General features: G+C 40.6%; 1 protein-coding gene across 9 annotated transcripts in view; it reads left to right on the plus strand.

The window, feature by feature from the left end:
- The window catches only part of herc1 (HECT and RLD domain containing E3 ubiquitin protein ligase family member 1), a 281,473-nt gene that overhangs the window by 70,836 nt on the left and 195,168 nt on the right, over window positions 1-15,469 (plus strand). Inside the window, exon 1 of one of the 9 annotated variants that reach the window (XM_055662724.1) lies at window positions 49-176. The exons of the other annotated variants lie outside the window; for them this stretch is intronic. The gene's annotated coding sequence lies outside the window, so the exon portion shown is untranslated. Of the gene's footprint in view, window positions 1-48; window positions 177-15,469 lie in introns of those variants that run through there. 9 annotated transcript variants of the gene reach the window in all.

The following is a 15,469-nucleotide window of genomic DNA, read 5'->3' on the forward strand; positions in this document are numbered from 1 at the left end:
CAGGAGGCGGGCTGAGCCGCGCACTTCCTTCCGGTTGTCCTGTGGCAGGGCCCGGATGTGGAATTAGTAAATACGGTGGTTTAACCCGTGCGCTGCTGGTGAGGCGAGGCCAGGCCGGACTAGACTAGACCCAGACGAGGCGGGGTAGATTGCGGCTGTGGGCAAGTCGGAGGGCTGTAAGTATTTACTGCCGGCGGAATAGCACCTCTCCCCCTGGATGACACCTGGTAAACCCGAGGTGCGGTAGCCGCGGCCGACAGCAGCGTTGTCGTCGCTCGCCCTATTTCCCCCCAAGTGTCGAGATGCGCTGAAAGCCGGGGGTGGTTGTCACCGGCTCTGGAGCCGGCAGCGATTGTCCATTGCAACATGCTTCTGTGTTATACTCAATTTTACAACAACAGTGACACAGACCACGATTGGCAATTAAAAGACAATGATCACTGGAGATATTTCGGCCAAATTTAATTCAAATTTCTCTTTGCCCCTTTGTAAAAGCTGTGAGGGTGGGGGCAACAATATAAAATGGTTTGAAAGGGTACGCCGACGTGGCCTAAGAGGAGTATTATAGTTTTATGTTTTATTTGGATTATTAACATCTTACATGAAAATTGCGTATTAATTCTTAGTTAATGAATTATTGCAATCATACCTGGTTTCAGTTTTCAACATAAGAGCTATTTTAGAACATAATGTTAGCATGTATATTTAGCTTTTGGCCACCACCCTCGTTGAATACGAATGTTGTGTCAAACGCTGTGGTGGTTGCTTAAAAGCATTTTGGATTGGATATTTTGCAAAATAGATCGCATCAAAGCATGCAAAATGCAAAGCAATAAAGGTCAAATAATTCCGATTGCTTTTACTAGATTTTACATGACATTGCAAGATTACGCTTGTGTGACTTCCAATAAATATCTGGGTCGCGACAGTAAATGAATCCTGCAACCCAGCAGAGTTCTCAAATATTTCTATACATTTGTACAGCAAATTAATCTTGATGGACGCCATTCACTTATCTGCAACTTTCATACTGCAAAATAGCGTTTGCTGTAATTTGCATTTGGATGATGGGTATTGTATTGTAATTGTTAAATACATAAGATTAGAATTGTGTACGTTAAAGGACGTTTTTTGCTACAATACAATATATCTTACTCGTTGAAGTTTGCAGCAGAGGAGGCCTTTGTTTCAATTTCTATTCAGGTTCTTTGCCTGTGACGTTATCAAATTCGATGCTAGTTTTGTTGAAGCATAGCTCTTAGTTTCGAAATCTGCGCGATTATCAGTGCAATTGATTGATTTGCAATTTTGGGATCGTTTTTCAATTACTCATGAAAGATTAAAAATAACTTTAAACAATAAGCTCAGGAGATACGATAAAAAGGAAAAGTTATTTGACTTTGGTCAAATATGTCATAAGACTAAACAGCAATATTAACGATTGAAAGCCCTGGAGCATAATTAGTTGCCATCAAATCGAGATGTAGATTTTTGAATTAAATATGTGAAGGGTTGGAAGACATTAAAAATCCTTTGTAGATGACTAAATTTGGTTTTCTGTGGAAAAAAAAGAAATAGCGTTTGGGCTGCTTTTTGCAGTTATTCAAAGAGGTGGCAGTATTGACATGTAATGCATTATTAATACATTATTTTGCCATATGATTGGAAACTGTCAACATTTTATCTTAACATATCTAAATTTGATGTTTGTGATTGTGTTCGTAGTGATCTGCTTAATTGATATATTTGGCATAAACTTCACTTTTGCTGCTTATGACATCCCTAATGTGCCATTTTCTTGTCAACATGTTCGCATTACTTACCCAAGAAGCTTTTCTCCACCAAGGGTATTTTAAAGATTCTTGGTTGGCATGAAATTCATGTTTTAGGATTTCTTACGTTTTTGGGGACTAGTATCGAAAATAGTGGTATGGCTAAACCAAAGAGTCGTCAAAGTACAAAATGTTTTTAAAGAGTCATCAAGTACATTGTGTGGTATTAGTGCTGGTAAAAGGTGTTCTTATGATAATAAATTGAGCAAAAATAAGTTCAAATTATTTTAGAACAGAGGATAGTTGTGCATTCACTGCATTTTAAAATCCCCAGCTGACTGCAAATTTTTAAGCTTTCTTGTAGTTCATATAGTGTTGAATGACCACTTTTCAAATGTGGTATTTTTATCCTGCATGGCCCTCGCAAAACAAAATTATTTTTTTTCTCGTGTTAGAAAGTGAAAGTAAGAAATAATGACATTTCAACCATTTTCTGTGGGTGTGACCTTCGTTTAACAGGGTGCTTTTCTTTGGCAGAAGTCCGTCCTTCCAAATGTTGATTGTTTTTTATTTGTCATTGTAATTGGATTAAAGCTGTACTGGATATCTTGTCGAGAGTGGGAAGAAGACAAAGTTAATATTTCAACTTGTAATAAAAAAGATCTGTAGATGCTGGTTTATTCCAAAGGTCAACACAAAATGCTGGAGTCACAGCCAGTCAGGCAACATCTCTGGATAAAATGGATAGCTGGCGTTTTTGAAGATGGGTCCTGACCCAAAATGTCACCACTCCATTTTCTCCATAGATGCTGCCTGACCAGCTGAGTTACTCCAGGACCTTGTGTCTATTTTTATTATTTGATGATGACCTTTCAAGTAAATATGGAATAGAGTTGTTTGAAATCCAGAAATTTGAGGTATCGAATTGTCAAAATAAAGATGCAGAAAAATAATTATTCATAGGATCTAATTTTATTTCCTTTCTTAAATTAATGTTATGATTTAAAACATATTTAAGGACTGCAGTTGATGAGTTCGAAAAGTGAATTTTCCATTCCCCATAGGTATAAAATGTAAAACATCTTTGATTTTCCAGCTAGCACGGATTACTTATTTTGTTATGTTAATTATATTGGCTTATTGCTTTGTTTTGCCACCTTCTAAGCTTGAATCCGTGAGATGCTTTCTTTTGGAAAATACGTCTAATTATATCACTGTGTTTTGTGTATTGGTTCCCTATGAGGGAGGAGGGCGGGTCTGTTGGCTTTCTTGTTTTCGTTTCTAATGGTGCAATGCATGTGGGTAAAGCTGTTTCTCAATTTAGTGTAACAACACATTTGATATTCAAGGAGTTTATCTAGGATAGAAAGGCAACCAGCACCAGCTGGTAGGAGAACTTTGAATAATTTGATCCTGACTTTGACATAAGACTCCTTGATTCCACCATGGAGCACACTAGCTGGTTAGTCTTGCCATCATTCCAGATGAACAAGAAGTTGAAAAGACCATATGTCGTGAGGTTACCGTATTCCTGCTGAAGTTCAAACACTTGATGGCGAAGAGCTCCAGACATAAATTCACAACTTCATCAGACTGAAGAAGGGTCTCGACCTGGCACGTCACCCATTCCTTTTCTCCAGAGATGCTGCCTGTCCCGCTGAGTTAATCCAGCATTTTTGTCTACCCCCAATTCATAACTTCAACTCTATATCTGAGAAGAGAAGGATATGCCACAGGACAGTGTTGTTGTAATTCTGACAAGTCAGAATGCAACTCTAACTGCAGTAACTACAGAGGGATCTTTCTTGTGTTTGCAACAGGAAAAGTAATTGTAAGAATTCTCCTCAACTTATTCTTCTTCGTGGCTGAGATTTTCTTCATCTAGAGACACAATGAATGTAATCATTTCCATGTGATATTTCCAGAGAAAGTGTATGGAACAGCACCTGCCACTATATGTTGGCTTGTGTCCTCCTAAAGCCTTTCATTTCATTAATCAAGTGGGATGGCAGACTATCGTTACCAAATTTGGTTGTAGTCAAAAATTTGTTTCCAAATTATGTCACCAACAGGTCCACAATATGCTCAGTCTCAGCACAGGCTGATGTGGAGCCCCAACACTTTTCCCATTCATTCTGGATGAATACCGAGCCAAATCTTTAAATAACCTTCACACTGGAGTAGAGTTCATCTACAACACAAATGGAAAACTGGTCACCCGTTGACCCCACTTTTGGTCATTGAACTACAGATTGTGCATGTCCACATTTTTACATTGAATGCCAAGTCATCACCATCATTAACTAAAACAGAGCAAGGACCCTAAACGTCCACAATACAAATGTCCTTTACCAATCTGTCCTTGCTATCCCAACACTAACTCCTCATCTTCTTCAGTGCACCAACACAGACATCTGAGGAAAGAGTATTTGAAATTCAAGGCCTCAAACCTGGTTTAAGTGAATAGGATCTCTGTACAGTCAAGAGCCAAGTAATTAATTGTCTTATGTATCGTCAAAGGAACATTGAAATTCTTACTTAATGCAGCTTTACAGACTTTTCTATAGCCTGTAAAGTATATGTAGAGTGTTAGAGGCAGATCGTTCAACTGACCAAATGGTGCCAGAACAACAACCTTGATCTCAACGTCAGTAAAACCAAGGAACTGATTGTGGACTTTGGAAGAGGAAGGACAAGGATCCATAAACCTGTCTACATCGAAAGGGGTGGAGAGAGTCAAAAGCATATTCCTGGGCGTGCACATCTCTGAAGATCTGTCTTGGACTCAGCACATTGATGCCATCACAAAGAAAGCCCATCAACACCTCTACTTCCTTAAAAAGATTGAGACAGTTCAGTATGTCAAGGAATATTCTCTTGAACTTCTACAGATGGACAGTAGCAAGCATATTTACTGGTTGCATCATGGCCTGGTTCGACAATTGGAACGCTCAGGAAGAAGAAGCTTGCATAAAGTGATGTACACTGCCCAGTTCATCATGAATACTGACCTCCCCATCATCGAAGGGATCTACAGGAGTTGCAGCATCAAAAAGGCAGCCAGCATCGCCAGAGACCCACAATACCCTGGTCGCTCTCTCATTTCACTCGAGAAGAAGCTATAGGAGCCTGAAAACTAACGTCCAAATACACGCAATGACTTGGGGGCATTGATTTTGTCTTTGCATATATATAGCAAAGACAAAAACAATACATATTATTTCCATGTACCATCAGTTCAGTCGGTGCATTCTCTTACGATACATCGTGCATATGTCATAGGAACAGAATTAGGCCATCCAGCCCATCAAGTCTGCCCTGTCATTCCCTCTCAACTCCATTCTACTACCTACTCCCCATATCCTTTGACACCCTTATTAATAAAGAACCTGTCCATCTTTGCTTAAAAAAATCCAATGACTTGGCCTCTACAGTCGTCTGTGGCAATGAATTCCACATATTTGTCATGCTCTGACTAAAGAAATTCCTCCTGATCTCCTTTCTAAAGGTATATCCTTTTATTCTGAGGCCATGCTGTGTGGTCCTAGCTTCTCCCACTAGTGGAAACATCCTCCCCACATCCACATCCAGGCCATTCACTATTCAGTAAATTTCAATGAGGTCCTCCCTCATACTTCTAAACTCCAGCGAGTACAGACCCAGAGCTGTCAAACGCTAATCATATGCTAACCCAATCATCCCCGGCATCCCTGTAAACCTCTCCAACACCAACGCATCCCTCCACAGATATGGGGCCCAAAACTGTTCACAGTTCTCCAAATGTAGTCCAACCAGTGTCTTATAAAGCCTCAGCATTACACCCCTGTTTTTCTATTCTAGTTCTCTCAAAATAAATGCTAACATTGCATTTGCCTTCCTTACTACCGATCCAAGTTGCAAATTAACCTTTTGGGAATCCTGCACCAGCGCTCCCGAATCCCTTTGCACCTCTGATTTCTGAATACTCTCCTCACTTAGAAAATAGTCTGTCTTTATTCCTAGTACCAAAGTGCATGACCACACACTTTGCTGTGCTGTATGCCTTCTGCATAGTTCATGTTTTCTCCTGAAACAAAACATCTGTGATGCATACGAGGCTTTTTCACAAGGCCTGGATCCACACTGTCCAGTGACCAGCCCTCAGTTGGTCCTTCCCCACTGTTTTTGAGGTGACTGCATTGAGCTTCTCCAGCATGTGTCCAGCATGTATTCCTGCACGTCACAATGTGCCAGTTGGCAGCATTTACTTGCAGGCTTCGTCTAGCCTTGGAAGGCCAACAGGTTTCAGGCTGAAAAAAAGTGTGTCTTTCACTAAGCTTGCCTCCTTGTGGGTCTGTCAGTGACATTCCTGTGTTATGCCCAGGGTGAATCTCTATATTTATATTTCTTTCCAGACCTTACTGATAAATGCACAATTTATATTGAGGTGTGCAACTCATCTGCACTGAAGCTACCTTGGGAGCAGAGTGAATAAGGCTCTGACAGGGAGGGCAATACATATTACATTGTTACTTTGATAAATTGCAAAGTATTACTTTTTAAATATTTGCTAGCAGTTGTACATTGAAAATTAATCACTTTTGAGAGACAAATATGCACATGTTAAATAGGCTTTGCAATTTACATGCATTTTGAATGTAGGTGACATCTTCCATCTGCTATTACTACTCTTTGATAATCAGTCTTCTAAGTTCCTTGGAAGGTTTAGCTGCTCTATTACCTGACGCCAAGCAGCATTTTTAATTTTTGGCATGTCTGTATTCTTGGCTTTATACCCTCCTTACACTCTATTTGCTCTGAAAAATCAGTTAAGGTTTTCCTCAGCATTTAACCCAGTTGAAATCAGTGATTGATCCAAACTCAGACTTTTTGTTTTCTTTGTAATTAGAAACATAGAAACTAGGTGCAGGAGTAGGCCATTCGGCCCTTCGAGCCTGCACTGCCATTCAATATGATCATGGCTGATCATTCAACTCGGTATCCCATCCCTGCCTTCTCTCCATACCCCCTGATCCCTTTAGCCACAAGGGCCACATCTAACCCTCTTAAATATAGCCAATGAACTGGCCTCAACTACCTTCTGTGGCAGAGAATTCCACAGATTCACCACTCTGTGTAAAAAATGATTTTCTCATCTCAGTCCTAAAAGACTTCCCTCTTATCCTTAAACTGTGACCCCTAGTTCTGGACTTCCCTAACATCGGGAATAATCTTCCTGCATCTAGCCTGTCCAACCCCTTAAGAATTTTGTAAGTTTCTATAAGATCCCCCCTCAATCTTCTAAATTCTAGCGTGTACAAGCCGAGTCTATCCAGTGTTTCTTCATATGAAAGTCCCGCCATCCCAGGAATCAGTCTGGTGAACCTTCTCTGTACTCCCTCTATGGCAAGAATGTCTTTCCTCAGATTAGGAGACCAAAACTGTACGCAATACTCCAGGTGTGGTCTCACCAAGATCCTGTACAACTGCAGTAGAACCTCCCTGCTCTTATTGCATATATGTGGTTGATTTATTTGTCACAGTAGATCTGTATACAGTGCTTTGGAAGCGTAGTTGTATGTCACTGGATTAGTAATCTATGGATTGAACTATGGATGTGATACAAAGTGTTTAAATCTCATTGTAGCAGTTGGGAAATATACATTTGGTTGATGAAATCTGCAATGCCAAGTGTTGACTGAAACTACCAGATTGTTAAAATTCTATTTGGATCACCTTCCTTACTTGATTTGGCTTGTGTTATGTTAGACCCTCCTATTATTAATTCAATCAATTTATGGGCTGCTGAGAATATCTACAATAGGAATCAGTCCTGCATTTACAAATTAAAAGCATGTCCAGCCCTGTGGACCTCTGACAAATTTCAGTTGCTTGTAAGTTATAAAATGTATAAAAGTCATGCGTAATAAATTCCTGCATTGGCCTCCCGTGGCAAAGCCTTTTTATTCTCAATGGTAATCAACATTTTTAGAAGAAAATAAAATATAAAAGGGAACAAGTAGGGGAAATAAATTAAAAAAATCAAGTATTTAAATAGAACAAAATATTAAAACATTTAAGTCTTGGGCAGTGGGCAGGTGCTATAGACCTGCACAGGAAGGTAGACGCTCCCGCCCCCACGAGTCTCGGGCAGATGGGGTTCGTCATCCTGGGAAGGCAGTCCATCTAGGAGAGGGAAAACTCCAATATAAAACCTCCACTGCCTTGTTGCCATACCCAGTCATGGAAAAGACTCCAGGAGTAAACTTCAAGAAAAAACGGAGTCTGAGCCCCTAAGGCAGTTCGTCGTTGTCTACAACCTCGCTCTGGCAGCTCCTGCGCTGGTGCCAAACTGCTGTTCCTTTGGATTGATTAGCGACATGAAGAGGGAGGGCGTGCTGCATGGGCAACAGCCTGTCCTCCATATGATATCGCCCGGGCTTGCATCCGACCAGGATGCATCACCCATGGTCAGTCATGACGGAGAGGGGCCTACTGCTACTGCTACTGCTACTGCTACTGCTACTACCAGCACCGAGTCATTTGAAAGCAAAAGCAGGCAAACTTATAATGGTAAAGTTATTAAACTATCTTAAAACTAAAAGATACAATTACATAGTGACAGTGATGGTGATAAGAACAAGGATCTTCAAAAGTTGACGTTGGTAAAGAAAATGTACTTGAAACATTTAATGAGATTAAAATGTGATATCTAGTCCTGAAGTACGATTTCCTAATGTTTTAAATATTGGCAGCAGTAATGGTAGATTGTTTTTGACTTTGTAAAATACACTTTATTCAAGGGCAAAGTCCTTGAATTGATGAAAGGGAAGATTGGAAACAGTAGGCCAGTTGAAGGTAAAATTAACGTAGATTACTTTTTGACTGGGCAGCGTCACCACAAATTTATGAAGCAGTTGTAAATTTAGTTGGTAGTCGGCAATTAGAGGGATATTGCAATGATAAGTGCTTGGCGTCATTTTTTTACAGTATATAATCAATGACTTGGATGAGGGGGCAGAGTGTAATGTATTCAATTTGAAAAGCTAAATGGGAAGGTAAGCTGTGAGTTAAAATGAATTTATGGACAAGATGTACGTAGGATTGTAATATTAATTATCTGGAACCATATCAAGATGAATAGAAAAGTTTTTTTTATTGTCGAGGACAAGTGAATATTGTCAATGTACATGAAACATTAAGTTGAAATGTAGGTGCAATCAATTTGGAACGATGTTTTGTAGGTTGTTGCAAGGAACCTCGTACATGATGAATGATGTCTGCAATTTAATTTTGTTGAAAACACACAATGCGCTTTGTACAATGTTGAAATAATATGCTTGTTTTAGAAGGTGAACATTCTTGGGAGTTCAGAAGTTTACTAAATTAACTCTGTAACAGGGCAGATAACATGATAAAATTGTGGATGGAATACCTAAGCCTAGATACCTTAGGATTTGGAGGTATGGATGGTTATCTATTTTAGATGTTTTAAGGTTATTAGAAGCCTTCTAAACGTAGAAATTATAGATTGCTTCATGTGGGAGAGTTGGCTTGAGCACGGGATCAATCTCGGGATATGTGATGGGTTATGTATGACAGATGAAAATAGTTCATCATTCAGACCATGTGCATTTATGGAATTCTCTAGTCAGATGGCTGTGGACGTTTAGACTGGGAATTTCTTAGAGGGAATATAATGAAAGATAGGAGATCTTTGAGTGGTGAATGATAAAATAACTTGACATTTTCAAATCCCTTTCTTTTAGCTGTCCAAAATCTTATGATGTTCTTGACCCACTGCTGCTTCTCCATTTAATCGCTTACTCCCATTACCATTTTTAAAAATATAGAAAAATGGGCTTATCTGTATTAGACCTTTTGTAATTTCAGGATTGTTCAAAGTATTTTGCAGCCTATTTAATACTTTTTAATTATTCTGAAATTAAACACATTACCCCTACTAAAGTTTAATTGGTAAGGAACGGCGGCGGTGCAACTAGTCGAGCTACAGCCTCGCAGCTCCAGTGATCTAGATTCACTCATAACCTCCAGGACTGTCTGTGTGGGGTTTGCATGTTCTCTCTGTGACTGCATGGGTTTTCTCCCATTATCCTAAGGATGGGCAGGTCAGTAGGTTAAATTGTCTCCTGTGTGTAAATTAGTGGAAGAATCTGGGGGGAGCTTCTTGGAATGCTGAAAACATAATGGGATAAATACAAATAGGTATTTGCTGGTGGGACAAAGGATCTGTTTCAGTGATATCTGCTGTGAGGCCATATCTTCCCCTCAATTAATTCTCATCTTCCATTTTCAACACCAAGTGATTCTTGACCTACCCAACAATTCACTACCACATTCTCTTTGATCCTCTTAGTTGAGAGGAATCCTCTGGTCCTGCTTTCCTACTCTTTTCTCACAGTTGCATCCCGTGACTATTAACAGTGGTTACAAATCCCTTCCTTGCAATAATTTATTAATTACTCACTATTCTTAGAGGCCAGCACTGTCCACAGTTCCAAGAAACCACCCTCTATTATTGAAGATGCCATACTGATTCAATGCAACCAAATCCAGGCAAGAAAATCAATTCATTGCTGTAATCCAATTATCGATAATTTGTGATTTTAATGAAGTAATAACTGTCCACATGAAACAGTGGGATGAATATTGAGATGTCATGTAATGAACTGCAGATAAGAGTCGGTGGGGGCGCTGCTAGCTGGCAGCCCTGCCAGCAGCATGTTAGTTTTTTCTACTTTTTTTGTTATTTTAGTGTCTTAATGTGTGTTTTTAATGTTTCTCTGTGTGTCTTGTGTGGGGGAGTAAGGGGAAAACTGCTTCGGTCGCCTCCTCCACTTTTTCCATGTCGCCTCCCCAGTAGCCTAACAGCAAGGATCGGTGAGGCCTTTCCCGGAGACACGCGCGGGGCTTCAGCTTCAGCAGCGGGCACAGTGAGGACTCTTTCGTCGCGGAGCGGGCGAGCCCACGCCGGGGGTCGCCAAATGGGAGCGCTCCGTTCGCTAACCCGCTACAGCCTGAAGCTGCGGTCTGCAGAGCTCAAGCTGGCGGCGTCCTGGGCCTGGGATCCCCTCGTTGGGGACCCGGGAGGAGAAGAGCTCTGACCGCCGGCTCTCGGCCAACTTCTACCGTGGACGCGGCGTGGACTTACCATCCTGAGCGGGGTCCCTCGCCGGGGATCCCTGGAGAGGAGCTTCGACCGCTGGTCCTGCAGTCTGCGGTGCTTCTTGCTGCGACGCGGCGGGGACTTTAAATCTTCCACCGCTGGCCTGCGGCCTACACCAACTTGAAGCTGCGGTCTCCAGTGGGGAGGCACCGATTCAGGACTTATCTGGACTTGTCTGAACATCTGGACTGCGGAGGGTTGAGATCCCGACCACGGGGGAAAATGGAGGGGGACTGGCCATTTATGTGCCTTCCACCACAGTGATGAATGCTGTGATGGATGTTTGTGTCAAATTTTGTGTATTGTGTGTTCTTTTTTTATTATTGTACCGCTGCTGGCAAATTCATTTATACGAATAAAACTGGTCTTGACTTGACTTGAAATACAATCTTTTAAAATGAGGAATTCTCCAAGAAAATGCTTTGTGTCAATGGTTTAAAGCTCTGTTAAGGTTTGATTTAAAAGTAGTCTGTGGTAATCTGATATAATCAGTGTCTGTTTTACCAGAGCAGATGAACATGCATTCCAGTAGAAAAGTTATCTAAATGGCAAGATGGTGCCACGTTCTGTTAAATTGTAACTCAATAGAGCATCAGGTCATTCAGATGCAAGAAAACTGGAATGTTCTTGGGTCTCGGTTTGAAGAGGACACTTAGTACTTTAAAGATGTTTCTGTGCCATATGGGAACATTTGAACCACTTGGGCCAACCCAACATTCAATGGGTTTAAACCAAGGATGTGGGAAGTGTAAAGTGGAGGGAGAATAGAAGTGAGAACAGGAATAGTTTGAATACTGGTGGGGGGGGGGGGGGGGGGGGGGGGGGGGGAAGCATCAGCATTAAGGAGATAAACCAGTGTTGGATAGAAGAAGCCTTTATAGTAGGATCACTGGGAGGACCCTGATTGGAGACCTTTTGAACTATCTTTAATTGGACTTTATCAGTCTTTGCACTGAATATTGTACCCTTTATTTATGCACTGTGTATTTATGTATAGTCAATATGACTGGATAGCATGCAAAGAAAAGCTTATCGCTGTACCTAAGTACTCGTGACAATAATAAACTAAACCCCTCTGGGTCCATTATTCTACCTGCTATCTCCCCAGTCTTGAAGAAGGGTTGTGACCTGAAACGGTGTCTGTCCATTTCTCCAGATACTGACTGACCTGCAGCAGTTTATTTTGCTCTCCTTTTATGCCTTTTCCTTTCTTCCCCCCCCCCCCCCCCCCCCCCAACCTTCTTTAAAGATGAATTCAAAATACATGTTTGAGTATCTCTGTCATTTGCTTACTCCCATTATTAATTGTTTTGCTCTTCTAAGGGATAAATATTTATTTCACTCTTCCTTATAAAATTAACAGGAAAACTCTTGCAATTCGTTTAGTTTCCTTGTTAGCTTGCTCAAGTTGTAATTGTTCTGTCGTTATCAGGCCTTGTTGATAAACTTTATAGATCTCTCGTAGTCTCCATATACAGGGGCCTGCCATTATTCTTCACAGTCCAACACCTAATCTCTGCCATAATAAACTTAATTAGTAAGTGTGTTAGGAATGCATACCAAAGAAGATGATACGAGTATTCCCCAACCGGAAACCTTGGATGAGCCATGAGGTCCTTGCCCGAGTGAAGTCCAAATCTGCAGTATCCAGTCAAATGATCCCAAGTGGTTCAAGAAATCTTATTACGAGCTTTACAGAGCCATCAAATATGCCAAGAGAGAATTCCGGTCCAAGCTAGAGTCTCAGAATAACCGTGCAGACATCTGTCATTTGTGGCAATGAGCTCCAGAGTGAAGTCGGGCAGTACAGCTAGCAATAACCCATCACTCCTTGACAAGCTAGATGGATTCTATACACATTTTGAACAGAAGGTCGGTGGAATGATGTCATCCACCGTATCAGCCTTGGGTGCATCAGTATCCAGGGTCACTGTTGCAGATTTCAGATTGGCCTTCCTGAGAGTGAACCACTGGAAAGCAATTGGCCCAGAGAGAGCTTCAGCTGTGTCCTTGGCATCTGTGCAGATCAGCTGGCAGGAGTATTCACAGACATCTTAAACCTCTCTCTACTCCATTCTGAAGATCCCATCTGCTTTAAGAGAACAACTAACATTTCAGTGCCAAAGGAAAGCAAGTCATTGTGCCAAAATTACTGCCACCTAGTGGTTCTAACTCACGCCATCATGATGTACTTTGTGAGGCTGGTTATGGAGGATTTGATCCAGCCTCCCAAAGAGTCTTCCGTTCACCTAACATTGCAACAAGTCCAATGCCGACACCATTTCACTGGGCGTACACTCATCCCTGGATGAGTGTACGCCCAGGTCACTTCATGTTTATTGACTATAGCTTTGCCTTCAACACTAATCTCAACCAAACTCATTTCAAAACCTGGATCTAGAACTCAGCACCTGTAAACGGATCCTATTGACCCATAGAACATAATCAGTGAGGAAATTCTTAACACCATGGTGGGGGTGTTATGGCCTGGGCATGTATGGTTACTGAAGGTACTGGCTCACTGATGGTAGTAGTGGCAATGTTACAAAATTTTGAGATTTAAAAAATCAAGTCTGTAATTTATCCCATCAGATAAAACATAAAAAGAAGTTTAATTTGACACCTAATTCACTTTCATATCTCAAGTATTTAAAAAGTTATGGCCATTTTCATACTCTGAAATTAGCATCTTGTTCCATATTGATTTTCTATGGACATAACAAAAAAGCTGTGATCGTATGCAGTCAAAAGCCCATAACCTTCTTAAAAATTAAGAGAACTGAATGAAATTTTCAGTTATCGTAGATTGAACCATTCTGAAACAAATATAAAAAAATCTTACTTGGATGACCTGAAATTAAAGCATATAATATTTAGTTACCCAAGTGTAGCTAATTTCAAACTTCAATTACTAGATCTAAACATCTAACCATTTCTTAATAAATGATTAACATTTTTAAATAGCCTAAGTGTCCAAATAATATTCATAAATAATTCACAATAAAACATGATTTTTAAATCTCATTTATATTAATTTATAGGCCAAATGGAAAGAATTTAGTGTTCAATTGCTGTAAATTAAAGTCAATTTAAATCGGCCTTCTAGTGGGTTCCTGTGAACGCGCTGGTTTAGAACGTTCACATTGCGCTAGATTTGTATCGTCAAATGCCCAGAAAAATACTGCGGGATATAATGGGCCCAAAATGAGCTACTCGCAATATTAAACTTTGTATAAAGGGATCTTAAGAAGCCCTTTTTAATGTAAAAATAATTCTGTTGTCTGCTCTATGCAACCATGACGGCGGCCGGTGGTCGCGGGTTTAGAGATTGATTTTTAAACTACTATAACTATTATACAAGGCCTTTAAAACTAATAATAGCTTTTGCGACGGGGTCTTCCAGCGATTTTTCGTTAATAATTAACTAGGCTGAACATCTTCGATTGGAACAGCCTAGGGAAAATCGCGTTTTAAACCCGCCCCCCCTCTAAACCAAAGATCTTTGCTCTAAAAGGTGCCAAAATCGCGCACACCCGCAGCGACAGATTTTCAGCGACGCTTCAGGTAGGCTTTGCAACATACCTAGTAGTAGCATAATGAATTCTGAAGTGTATAGACACATCCTATCTGTTCAAGTTCAAACAAATGCCTCAAAACCCATTGGCTGGCAGTTCATTCTACAGCAAGACAATGATCCCAAACATACTGCTAAAGCAACAAAGGAGTTTTTCAAAACTAAAATATGGTCAATTCTTGAGTGGCAAAGTCAATCACCCGATCTGAACCCAATTGAATATGCCTTTTATATGCTGAAGGGAAAACGGAAGGGGACCAAAACAAAACAAGCATAAGCTAAATATGGCTGCAATACAGGCCTGGCAGAGCATCACCAGAGAAGAAACTTAGCAACTGGTTATGTCCATGAATTGCAGACTTCAAGCAGTCTGCCTAGATTGGTAGTAATAGTTAAAAGGAGAGGTTGGACAAACTTGGATTGTTTTTCCTGAAGCTTTGGAGGTTAAGGGGAGACCTGATTGGAGTTCATAAAATTCTGAGAGGCATAGATATGGTAGACAGTTGAAACCTTTTTTCCAGGGTAGAAATATCATAGAGGGCATAGCTTTAAGCTCAGTGGGGGAAAGTTTAAAGGAGATAGGTGGGACGTTTTTTTTTTGTTTTTTTTACATAGTGGTGGGTACCTGAAACATGCTGCCACTGTGGATATAGATACCATAGTGGAATAGCGAAAACAGCACATTGATGCAATCATAAACAATGCCTCTGCTTTCTTAGAAGATTGAGGAGATCTGCAATTTGAGAAGGAGAAGGTTAAATCGGAAGTGTCAGTGATGCAGTTGAACAAAGGGAACAATGAAGGCATGAGAGAGAAGCTGGCCAAGGTAGATTGGAAAGGGATACTAGCAGAAATGACGGTGGAACAGCAATGGCAGGAATTTCTGGGCATAATCCAGAAGACGCAGGATAATTTCATTCCAAAAAGGAAGAACGATTCTATGGGGAGTAGGAGGCA

Source organism: Leucoraja erinacea, chromosome 36 (genome assembly GCF_028641065.1).
Source record: "Leucoraja erinacea ecotype New England chromosome 36, Leri_hhj_1, whole genome shotgun sequence".
Lineage (NCBI taxonomy): Eukaryota > Metazoa > Chordata > Chondrichthyes > Rajiformes > Rajidae > Leucoraja > Leucoraja erinaceus.